At 45.1% G+C, this 12781-nt stretch overlaps 1 protein-coding gene across 7 annotated transcripts in view; it reads left to right on the top strand.

The window, feature by feature from the left end:
• The first annotated feature begins 7795 nt into the window (after window positions 1-7795).
• Atp13a3 (ATPase 13A3) overlaps window positions 7796-12781 on the top strand; it is a 76674-nt gene continuing 71688 nt past the window's right edge. For 3 of the 7 annotated variants that reach the window (XM_060370181.1, XM_060370182.1, XM_060370178.1), the window contains exons 1-2: window positions 7867-7891; window positions 8521-8564. The gene's annotated coding sequence lies outside the window, so the exon portion shown is untranslated. Of the gene's footprint in view, window positions 7892-8520; window positions 8565-12781 lie in introns of all 7 variants that reach the window. The other 4 variants (XM_021643893.2, XM_021643894.2, XM_021643888.2 and 1 more) reach the window with 2 other exon arrangements.

Here is a 12781-nt window from a genome sequence, read left to right as displayed (position 1 = left end):
TGTCTGAGTCTAGCATGGTGTTCCATGCCTGTGATCTCGGTACTTGTAGGGAGAGGCAAGAGGATCACAGTTCGAAGCCAGCCTGGGCTATAAGGGACTTTGTATCAAAAACCAAACAAACAAATCAATAATAAAACAGGAAACATCCCATTGCTAGCAGGTCATAGCAAGTCTGAAAATCAGCAGCCTTCTTTTATTCATTGCTCTGTAGACTCACCCAGCAGCATTCTGCCCCCAGGCTCTGAAGGAGGTAAGGGTCTAGCAGTGGACAAGGAGGTCTTGCTCCTGAGGCAGCTGGAGTCTGAGTGCTTGAGCAGGCACTCTGGATGCCAGAGGATGGTCATCATGGCTTCACTTGGTCTTGGTTGTTTGGTCTTGGAGTTTGGCTCTGGAGCCAAGCTGTTTGGGTCTGAATGCTGCCTGTTATGCTTACTGACCCTGTGACCTCCGGTGAGTTATTTTTATATATTCCTGTTCTATAAAATGAGATTTCTTCAGTGTTAGCTGTAAACAGACGTAATAAAAGTTTGTAATTCCTAAGGCTATTGTAAATACTGGGTGAAACAATACATTAAAGTCAAGTAGGTGACACACATGCCTGCATTCTACATCCTTGGAACATAGAGGCAGGAGGACCAGGAGTCCAAGGACAGCCTGAGCTATCTGGTGAGATGGAGGATTTTATCTCCATACAAACAAAAACAAAATCCAAACCCAAGCATGAGTAAAAAGTAAAGAGAAACACAGAAAATTCATGAGTAAATGAGGAGGAATGGAAGATCCAAACACTAAACAGGTTTAAGGTTCTGGGTTTAGAGATTGTGCTCCCAAGAGTGAGTGTGTGGGTGTGTGCGTGTCATCCTTCACATGTGGGTGTCAAAGGTCTGCAATCTCTTCATGTGGGTCCCAGGGATCAAGTTCAGGTCATCAGGCTTGGCAGCAAACATCTTTACTCCTGAACTATCTCACTATGCCTCTTTGTTTGTTTGTTTTTGAGACAAGTTCTCAATACATGTCCCCAGGATGGTCTGGCACTTTTGACCTTCCTGCCTGCATTTCCCGGGTACTAGGACTACAAGTGTGTTCTCCCCCCACTCCTTCCTTTCCAAGCAAGCAAGACTGGCCTTGAACTACATGTCTTTCAGATTCTACAAGCCCAGTGCTGGGATTAAAGGTGTGCCACCGTACTCAGCTATACCTGCCTTCCATTGCCAATTTGTTTTTGTTTGCTTGTTTTTAATGCAGAGTATAGGGTAGCTGAGTCTGGCCTTGGCCTCAAATTCACTATATAGCCAAGGCTGGCCTTGAACCCCTCATTCTCATGCTGGGGTTATAGGAGTGTGCAGGACACCTAGCTGTCATTTAAAAAAAATTATTAATGTAGTTATTTATGTGAGACCAGGGAGGGGCACACCGTGGAGGCCAGAGGACTGGTTTAAGGAGTTGTTCCTCTCCTTCCACCTTTAATGTGAGTTCCTAGGATTGAATTTGCATTGCCAGGTTGTGCATCAAGTGCCTTGGTCTGCTGAGCCAGTGCAGCAGCCCCTCACCTTCACTTTTAATGCTTCTTCTAGAAAGATGCTGGAACAGCAAATGGAATTACAAATGGTCTTAGCTTCCTGCCCACCTCCCTCCCACTAGTGCTGGGGATTGAACTCAGGGCCTTGTGGGTGCTCAGCCTTGCCACTGAGCTATACACCCAATCTATAGTTCCAGTCTTCCCAGAGGTTATAGTTTAACAGGAAGGACAAATTTAAATAGACATATATTGGCAAGTAAGACTGTGACAATGGTGACAAAGGGGACAAAGAGATGATAAGAAAAGAAAGGGAGAGAAGCAAATGCTGGCACCATCTCAAGATCTGATGTGTGAGTGTTTAGGCCAGAGCTGAGTTAATGTTCAAGAGGAGAAAAGGGAAGGGAGAGGAGGTTGTGCAAAGACACCAAAGCAGGAAGGAGCTTGGTGTATATGAGGAACTGAGAGAGGGCCATATGGAAGGGATGAGGAAGGTGGATAGGGAATGAGGTGAAGGTGGCCAAGTGCCAGTGAAAGGGGAAAGGATGGGATCAAGTAGGCCAACAAAGATTACATTTTATTCTCAGTGAAGTGGGCAGCTGTTGAGAATTGTCATCAGTAGCTATGCTCCAAATGCATGCTCAGTGACACTTTGGTCAGGATGTGAGAATGATTGGAAGTGGCAAGGGTGACATCGCAGAAATCGGTTGGTGGCAGCTGTAACGAGATGGCGGTGACTGGGATTGTTCCAGTGGTGACAGACATGGAGAGATGTGGACAGATTTGTAATAGACATGATATTAGATTGGCAGTGTGTAACAAAAAGAGTAGGAGATACAAAGAATAGCATTCAAAAGGAAATGAGATCATTCCATGACTGGGATGCCTGCACTCATGCTCATGGTAATGAGATTCACAACAGCCAATGTATAGAATGAACTGTGTCCTCTGACAGAGGTGGATAAGGAAAGTGCTGTCCATTAGCTATCCCAATTGCACATACTTGTATTTCCAGCACTTGGGAGGTAGAAGAAGGAAGTCAAGGTCATTTACCTGCATAGCAAGTTTAAGGAAGATTTGGGATACATGCAACCCTACCTCAAAACAAGAGATACTGGCCTCGGGACGCAGCTCGGTTGGTAAACTATGTCTGGCATTCATGAAGCCCTGGGTTTTGTCTCTAGCATCACATAAACCAGATATAGTAAACCCACACCTTCCTCAAGGGAGTGGAGGCAGAAAGACCTGGAGTTGAAAGTCATCTTTGTTTACATATCCGATTCAACACTAGCCTGGGAAACAGGAGACACCCTCTTTGGAGAAAAAAAGGATATATTTAAGAGACATGTCATATGTGGTGGTACACACACTAAGCACTCCAGAGGAAGAGGTAAAAACGGGCTGATCTCTGAATTCTAGGCTAGACTGGTCTACATAGTGAGTTCTAGGACAGACAGGGCTTTGTAGAGAGACCCTGTCTCAAAAAACAAAAAGACAAAACCAACCAACCAACCAACCAACCAACCAACCAACCAACCAACCAATACCAACCACAAAAGAAGAAAACAATATGGCTGGAGAGGTAACATTGTGATTGAAAGCACCAACTGCTCTTCCCAAGGACCCAAGTTCATTTCTCAGCACCCATATTGGGTGCCGCACGGGAGGGATGCATGGTCCTGACACTCTGAAGAGAGGAATGGGCTTTAGGGGTGCAATTGAGAGTTCCTAATGCACTTGCAGATGATAACTACAGACAAGGTGACCTGGGAAGAATATGTTATGGTGTACATTAAAGGTATTGTTTTTGGCTCTCAGATTGTGTGTGTGTGTGTGTGTGTGTGTGAGAGAGAGAGAGAGAGAGAGAGAGAGAGAGAGAGAGAGAGAGAGAAAGGAGTAACAAAGAGGAAGAATTACAAGACAACATAATTGATAGAAAAGGTATTTCAAAGGGGAAGAGATAGGTGGGTGAGGAGGGGCATGACTGCAGGCTCAGGACTCACTGGAGGATTGCCACACATTTGTAAGCCATGCTGATCTACATAGGGGGTTCTAGACCAGGTAGGGTGATATAGAGAGACCACATCTCAAAGTTAGATAACACACTGGAGAGAACTGGTTGTCTTCCAGAGGATCTGGGTTCAAGTCTCATCATTTACATAGCAACTCAAGTCTGTTTCAGGAGATGACATCCTCTCTGGCCTCCAGAGGCATCAGTCAGGCACATGGTACACAGACATACATGCAGGCAAAACACTCATACATGTAATATAAACAAACAAACAAATAAATAAATAAATAAGATGTAAGATGAGGTGACAGATTCTGTCAGGGGACTCAAGAGCTAGAAATACAGCTAGCATTGAGAACATTGATGACCTCATAGGGGCCTCATCCTGGACCCTTTGGCAAACTTCTGTCTGTAAAAATATTTACATTATGATTCATAACAGTAGCAAAATTGCAGTTATGAAGTAGCAACAAAAATAATTTTATGGTTGGGGGTCACCACACCATGAGGAACTGTGAGTTAGGAAGTCTGAGAACTACTGAGCAATAGGTTTGCTGGGAGGGCCTTTGTGTCTTTAGAATGAGAAAAAAAGTAGATGTATGGGGGTGATGTGTAAATCCAGGGGAGGAAAGATGAGGGTTGCCTCTGTAGATGCTCTGCAGTTTTCTTGGTGACAGAGGAGGTAAAGTGATGGAAGGGTTAGGGGGTAGAGAAAGTGAAGACTGTTGTGGAAAACTACTTTTCATGGCAAGAATAGTCAAATCTGACTGTAGGTCTGTTATCTTGAGTTTATGTTCATGGGTTGAGTGCTTGTTGCTGTTTTGGCTGTTTTCTTTTTCTTCTTCTTTATTTATTTTTCAGGCCCAATGTACATATATTGCTCTTGCTGGCCTTGAACTCCAGTACTCATTTGATCCGCCTGACTCATTCCCCAGAAGCTTCAATTTTAGGTGTGGACCAACATACTTAACTTGGGTTGGGCCTTAAATGGTGATCAGAAAACGGAAACCCTGGATCTAACATTACAGAAGTCTGGGGCCCAGAAATGCGATAGGTTGATAGGTTGAGTATCATTCAAGCTTTCATAAATTTCAAAACTGGTCCTGTTTTGGGGACTCTCTTCTCTGTGTCTTCCCACAGCCTTTAAACATGGCCAAGCCTGACTCAACATGCCCTCCCAGGTCAGTGTCAGGATTCTCTTCCCTCCATACTCAAAGCTTATGTAGCAAGCAACTTTTTGAAACATTTAACTGCTGTGTTTCTTCATGGAGTTTCATAGCTTTATGCCCTAGCTTGAGAAATTTAGCTGCATCTTGAAGTCTGGGCTTTTCAAGTTTGTCTGTCTGGTTTGTTGTTTTGAGACAGGGTCTCATAGTCCAAGCTGCCCTCAAACTCACTGTGCCTCCACCTCCCAAGTATTGATTCTCTGATTTTACAGGCATGGATCACCAAGCATGGGCTCTTAGCCTCTTTTAAAAGCCTGAATTCTGGCCTGTGGGATGGCAGGTATTGGTACTGTGTTCAAAGCAAAGCGGAAGGCAGTGAAAACCAAACCCGTGATTTCCATGCCTAGGATCCACAGGGTGGAACCAGAGAACCAACTCCAAAACTTTCTCCTCTGACACCCACACTTGTGCCATGATGCGCCCTCACTCCCATCAAATACATGTAATAAATAAAATATAAAAGCCTGAGTGCATTGACCTTAGGGTTTTAAGTTTGTACGCACTTTAGGCTGGTCTTTGGGGGCAGGATGGAGGATGAGTTGACCTGAAGAAGGCTGTTGGAGGCTGCCAAAGCAGCATAGCTCAGAAAGGATGGGGTGCCAGTGGAATGGTGGTAGGAATTTGAGGTGAAATGGATAGGGCTTAGTGATTCATCATTCACAGTGACTCATTCATTCCTAACTTCCTAATTCAGATGGCTGTGTGATGGTGGTGCTAATAGCTTTGGGAGGGGCAGCTACAATGGCAGAGGACAAGTTTTAGTTTTGGACCCAGCATTGGTGTTTCTCTGTGAGCTCTAGGTAGAGATGCATGATAGGCAGTTGGCTATTTATTTGATTCTCTGTTTTGTATGAGACATCTGCTGGATTTGGGCCTGTAAAGCAAGGGTGGAGATGATCCTCCAAGAGTGAGTGAAGGAGAGTGGATACAGCTGTGGGCTTCCAGTGCCGCCCAGCATTTCAGGTGCTTCTTCACAATCAGTGGCACTTAAGGATGCCGCTGAAGAAGGCAGAGGTCTTAATGACTGAGGCTTGACAAGTGGGAGAGCAAATTCCTCAGACTGAGGCAGCAGAGTGATTCCAGAAGGTGAGAACACCAACAGTATCAATGTAGCAGAGAGGTAGCCACGCTTGAGGAAGAAGGTAGTTCTGCCCCAATGGTGGGTGACATGAGGGTCATGAGTTACTCTCACTTGAGCAGGGTGAAAAGGGCCTCTTTCTGTGTGTGTGTGTGTGTATGTGGTCAGTTTGCCAAAGTCGAGGAATGAGGAAGTAGAGGTAGCCAGGAGGAGGAGCCCACTGTTTAAGAGGTGTGGATGAGAGGGCCAGAAACATTTGGCAGCTAACTGAAGAGGGCACTCTAAGTGGATGGTTGGCTTGACAGTTTTATTTATAGGGCCTGGAGAGGCTCGAGCTTGCTTAAAATTTGAGAGGTGAAGGACCAGGAGCCAAAGGAGTATGTCTAAGGTTTGTTCAGCCACACCCAGGCTTCCTCAATCCTTATCCTATTTACCTCAGTACGAGCGAGGTAGGAAACACACACAGAGGTTTGAAATGCAATGGTGAGCAGGAGCTGGCCATACACAGCTGTGGTTCATCTTCATTTACTATGATGTCCACACCACCTGGCAAAGAGAAACCCCTAGGACTGCCATCCCGGACTCAGATCACCATTGGTGGAGAGCAGGTGCCTTCCAATGAGGCACATTAGGGCCATGGATCTGGGACACAGTACTGACCCAAGTGAGGTGCCATTATGTGCTGTAGACCAAGACGGTGTGTCCAGAGAGGTGTCCAGGCTGGATGCTCCTTGTCCTTGGTGGACTGTGCCCAAGAGTGGGGATCAGGAGCTGAGCACATGCTGTTATCTACTCTAGGACAGTCGAGCAGCGAGGAGTTACGTTTGCAGAAGGCGGGCGAACAATAACAAGCCCTGGCTAGGCGTCTGGGCTGCAGGTGAGGTAGACTCAGGGCAGAAAGATGGCGGAGCTTGAGGCAGCAGGTGGCAGGCTCTGCTTCCCGCGCTCAAAGCAAAGCGGAAGGCAGTGAAAACCAAACCCGCGATTTGGATATCCGGGCGGGGCAGTGCCCCGAGATAACTCTTCTGTGGAGGGAAGTTATTTAATTTGCATCCAGCGCTGTCGAAAGAAACTCCTCCCTGAGGCCGGGGAGGTCTCGGGTGTGGAAGCTTTTAAGCCTTACCTGACTGTACTCTGTCCCACGCACGCGGGTTGGCTCAGGAGTTGCATTGGGATTAAAGTGGTTTTTGTTTATTTGTTTGTTTTTTTTGGTGTAGGTGGGGATAAAAGAGGGAAAGAATCTGCACCGGGAGCTAGGACTTCGCTGTCATCTTGCTAGCACAGGCGTCCTCTGGACTGCCACCCTAGGCAAATCTGCATTTACCACTGGTCCTCAGTTCCTGTGCTCTTAAAAAATGGGGATTTGGACTATAATCTCTCTTCACGACAAGCAGCACACAGTCCGTCGCCTCCTGCCACACGAGTCCTGCCTGAGCAGCATCCCGCTAGCGGTTCTTGCTTAGGCGGGCTGGGGGCCCCACGAGAGGTGGTGGGCGGGACCAGAAGGTCGCCCCGCCCCCTGACGGCCCCTCCACGCCGGGCGCTGGGATGAGGCAATCACGTGACCTCACATCCGGCGCGGGAGTCCTGAGCTCGCGGGGCGCTCCCCGTGTGCCCACCGGCCCTCCCCGCAGTGTGATCGGGCGCCGTGGCCGCGGGGAGGGGGTCCGCTTCGTCGCCGCCGACGGCGGGAGGCCGCTTCGCAGCGCAGACCGCCCCCCCTCCCCTGCCGGTCTTCCGCGCCGCGCTCCCTTGTTCTCGCCCGGCCCGGCAGCACGCCGCCGCCGCAGGCGCCGACAGCGGAGCGCGGACGCCCCTGCGCCCGGTGCGGCCCGGGCCCCGTTGCGGCGTCTCTGGCCGCAAAGCCCGAGCGGCGACGCGCGGCGGCTGCGGCACCTGGAGCCCGAGCGACCCGCGACCGCCGGCGCCGGCCGAGGGCGATGGGGCTGGGCTGAGGAGAGGGGGCGGCGGTGGCGAAAGCGCCCCCACCCCGGCCCCCTGCGGCCTTTTGGCTGCCCGGGCCGGGAGGCCGCCGAGGAGTCGGCACGGCCGCGCTGCTGGTGAGTGGCTGGGCGAGCGAGCGGGCTGTGGGGCGGGCGGCGAAGGTGAATAGGGAGGCTGGAGGAGGCTGACGGTGTCGCCCCGGTGGCGGGTACCAGCTGCTTCCATGGCCCGAATTGGACATCACCTCTATGGAAAGGTGTGGGTGATGGGGAGAGGGCACGGAGACCGGACACTGTCTGGGACCACGTGTGGGTGTGGAGGCCTGGAGTGCACCCGGTCCGTGCGGGCCGGCCCGGTGGGCAAGCCAGCCGCTCAGAAAGTCCAGAAGGTGATGTGCCCCTCGAGGAAGAGTGTGGAAAGGGTCCCATCCCAGATGGGTTCGTGCAGGTGTTGACAGGCTGAGTCCTAGTTCGGCCCTAGGTAGTGTATTACCCTGGCTATCAGCACACTTACACCGATAACCGAGGCCCAGAAAGGAAAGTGACTTCGGGCTTGATGAGGTGTCAGCGAACTCCAGATAGTAAAGAGAAAGGCACAGTCAGACCGTTGGCTGGATGATATCTTTTTTGCTGGGGTGTGGAGTTGGGGCGGGGAGGAATTGCTTTGGAGATTGACAGTAACTCTTTGGGGCTTCCCAATTTGGAAAGCTTTTGTGACAGGTGTTCATTGTTTACTTTTCCCTTAGGTCTGACAGAAGCATCCTAAGATCTTGGTGTCTGGACATAAGAGGTATGAATCACTTATATAATTAACTACTAATCATTAATGTTTTAGAGCTATGTTTAGCGGTTATATTAGTGCAAAATGAATGGGTATGGACTCATAAACCTAGAAACTGACATGATTCTAAACTGAATGGAACATACTTGAGTATGTTAAGGGTGATTTTTTTGATATATGAAGCAGGACCTTAGGATTTGTTTAAATCGAAGGAAATTGGGGACATTGGTGATGAAAGCCCTTGTAGAGGGTTTGTGGCTAACATGAGAGCTTGTTAGTACTTTTAAGTATTTATTTTTATTTATGTCTGAGAATGTGTGTCACGTGTGGAGGCCATGCCTTTGGAACTGGAATTAAACAGATGGTTGTGAGCTACCTGCTTTGGGTGCTGGGAGTCGAACTCAGGTCCTCTGTAAACACCTTTTTTACTGCTGAGCCATCTCCCTGGTTCCAGTGTGATTTTATTTTGGAAGGGCCAGTACCTCATTAAAGGTGCTCCACCTTTGATTAGAACCAAGCCTTTTTGTTAAAACACAATAATTTTGTTTTACATTTTTTTTTTTTTTTTTTTCCTTGAGGATTGCTGCTTTACTGAATAGGCTATAGTTGCCAAAGTAGATATCCCATTCTGGTTTAACAGCAACTTAGTTCATCAGTTTCTGGAAGTTTTCTGAAATAGTAAACCTATTAATGATTGTTGTAGAAGAGGGAAAGAATGAAAACAAGGTTTGGCTCTGTGCAGTCTAGGTTGGCCGCTAGTTCATGATCTTGCCTTGGCCTCCTGAACAGTGGCATCACATGCAGCACCACTATGTCTAGTCTAGAGGATAATTTTTGCTTTCCTGATATAGTGTCTGCTCCCCTGCCCCCAATCTAAATTTTCATCATTAGATTAGGCTGAGGGTGAAGGTGAAGAGGTTGAGATTTTTATACATTGTTAGAACAGCAATACCTGTTTTGGCTTGTGGTATTGGGCAGGAAAAGTGATATTTTTATATGTTTCATTTAAGTAGTGCAGTTATAATTAGATGAAAATATTAAGTAGCAGTGTATTTTTTTAAAACAAAGTTGAAAAGCTTCATGTTGTTGGCATGCTATGTTGTAGGATGATTGATTTCTTTGCCCAGGCCAATCAGTGACAGATATTGAAGTTTCATTTGTGTTTTTAGCTGGGCAGTTCTCGGGAGGAGAGGATCTCTGAGAGTTCGAGGCCAGCCTTGTCAAGTCCAGGACAGCCAAGGCAACATAGAGAAACCCTGTCTTGAAAATTTACGTTTTAATTTAGAACTAGTTTGAAATAATATAAATTTCTATATTTTAAGCCTTAGCTTAAAATTCTTCTATTCAGAATTCCTAGGTAGCTGGCATTATAAACCTGTCACTCCAGGCCTGTAAAACCACAGATAAAGTGAAACTTGTCCCTTAAGAGTCGCTTGGGTTCTGTTATCAGTTATTATCACTAACAAAGTTTAGCTGGTTTAGTTTGCCCTTAATAACTGTGGAATGTCAGCTTCCCAAATGTTTTATTGTTTTTAAAAAATTATTTTTATGTTATGTGCATTGGTTTTGTCTATGTTTATGTCTGTGTGTGAGGCTGTGGATTCCCCGGAACTGGAGTTATAGACAGTTGTGAGCTGTCATGAGGGTGCTGGTAATTCAACCTAGGTCCTCTTAACTGTTGAATCATCTCTCCAGCCCCCCAATTTTTTTTTTTTTTTCAAATATTGATTCTTCTCTGAATAAGTGTTTGGGGTTAGGGGTATAGCTCAGTAAAGTGCATGCTATTATGTGTGAGGCCCTTGGTGTGGTGTCAGATTCTTGCAATTTGTGCAGGAGGCATCAGAATTTCAAGGCCTCCTCAGCCACAGACTTAATTTAGGGCTAGCCTGGCCTAAATGAAACTCTGTTTCAAAAAAAAGATGAAAAAGGAATGTGTGTTCACACTAGAGAAAATTATAATAGAAAAATTTCTTCATGGGATTTGGGAATCAAACCTGACTGACCACTGATTTTCTTGACTTTGTCAATGCCTATAGTTATTGAGATTATTGTGTGCTATGCTCTAAAGCAAATATATAATTGCTGAACTTTATTTTCTAGATGAGGAAACGGAGGTTTTGCAATAGGTTCCTAGTCATACTTTCACAAACCTAGAAATAAGAACTCCATGGTGTAGACAGTAAAATTAAACTTAGATTGTGGTTGTCTTCAGAGTTCTTAAACTATAGTTGCTTAGCTGCTTTTTTTTTTTCTCCCTCTTCTTGTTTCATTTTGATTTACAAAGAATATTTCAAAGAGGCTTAAGGGTAAACGAGCCTATGTAAAGAAAGGAACACTCAGCTCACTCTTCCCTGGCACTTAGAGTTCTTTCTTCCCGTTCTGTGCATTGTGCTTCTATATCATGCATGGTAGCTTTGTAACCACTGAAGAGCATGCTTCATTCCTGAAATAAACAGTAAGCTTAGCAATATGCTGGAATCGCATTCCTGCACTCATGGAACCTAGTCAGTGGTCAGGCTGAGAACAAGCAGTGACAGGAGAGCAAACTGGAATTTGGTCTTCTGTATTTTTTTCTTAGTGTTGGGTGATGGTCAAATAAAAATCTGAAGGACAGCTGAAGTCTTGGAAGACAGAAAATAGAATTTCAGAGTTATCTTAATAACATGGTCTTAATGTAAAATGAATTCTGTTTTGTGGTATTTGAATTTGAATTTAGGGCCTCACAGATGATAGGCAGACATTATTCAGAGCTACATCCCCAGCCCCTTTTGTGTTTTTTTTAATAAACTTTTTTGGCATACGGTCTCAATGCTCTTGAGCAGGTTGGCTGGCCTTAGCTTAAAATTCTCCTATTCAGATTATAAACCTGTCACTCCAGGCCTGTAAAACCTTTCTTTGGTAGTATACTTGGTGGCCTACACTAACTATAAGTACTAAATGTGAGACCTTGTATGTGATGAGTAGAGTTAGGAGCTCATCATTGACAAGAACACTCTTAAAAATGGTTCAGAGGTATGCTAAAAGTGGTTAATCTAGTGTTTAACATCTGTTAAATTGATAAACTCGGTGTATGTACCCTAGAAGTCTAGTGATGAAATGTATTCTGAATACAATAGTATCTCTTCTGTACAGCCCCCATCCATAGTTTAACCTTCTGTAGTTTCATTTAACCATCATTCAGCTGTGTTTTGAAAATATTAAATGGAAAATTCCAGAAATAATCTAGATCAGTGGTCCTCAACCTGTGGGTTTCAACTCCTTTGGCAAACATCTATCTCCAAAAATATTTATATTATAATTCATCAGTAGCAAAATTAACCCTATGAAGTAACAACAAAAATAATTTTATGATTGGGGGTCATCATACCATGAGGATCACAGCGTTAGGCACTTGAGTTTTGTGTTATTTTGAGTAGTGATGAAATTTTGCACTGCCTATTGTTCTGGCCTAGCTGTGAGTCACCTGTTGATCCAGTAGACTCACTGTCTGTGCCTGGTTATTGCTTATTAGCCATTGTAAGCATCCCGCTTATTTATGTAGCTAGTAATTCATATTATCCAAAGGAACTAGAAATTGCTTCACTTAAGTTAAAGGTAAGATATTTTAAAAGGAAAATAAATGGAAAAATCACATTCACATAGTTTCCAGTATAATATAGTGTTAACTTGCTTCGTTATTGTTGATAGTCTTACTGTGCGTAATTTATAAATTAAGCTTCATGTCTGTATGGAAGAAAACAATATTTTATGTGTGCACTGTCTAGCTGCTTTAGGGGACTACTGTATGCCATATCTGGTCTGGTTAAATCTTGATCTAAGAGGTCGGCTACAGGATTTAGCCTTTGTTTTTTTGTTGTTGTTAATTTTGTCTATTATTATTATTTTACTTTGCGTTATTTGAAGTTAACTGGCCTTTCTATACAGAGAGTGGCCATGTTGTTGGATTTTTCAATCAATTCTCAAACTTTGAGAGAGAAGTTCAGAATTCAGGTACATGTTTAATTTCTAGTTAAGTTTTAGGTTAAAACTTTAGGTTAAAGGTTAAAAAAAAAAAGAAACCCAAGCATTCTGGGCTTATAATCGTTTTTTTTAAAAAACCTTGATTTATTTTATGAGTGTTTTGCCTGCATGTATGTCTGTATAATACATGTGCCTAATGCCTAAGGAGGCCATAAGGGAGCATCTGATCCCTGGGACTGGGATTATGAATGGTTATGAACTACCTT

This window comes from Meriones unguiculatus, chromosome 17 (assembly GCF_030254825.1).
Source record: "Meriones unguiculatus strain TT.TT164.6M chromosome 17, Bangor_MerUng_6.1, whole genome shotgun sequence".
NCBI lineage: Eukaryota > Metazoa > Chordata > Mammalia > Rodentia > Muridae > Meriones > Meriones unguiculatus.
The sequence above is the reverse complement of the archived record's forward strand: the minus strand, read 5'-3'. Positions and strand labels throughout refer to the sequence as shown.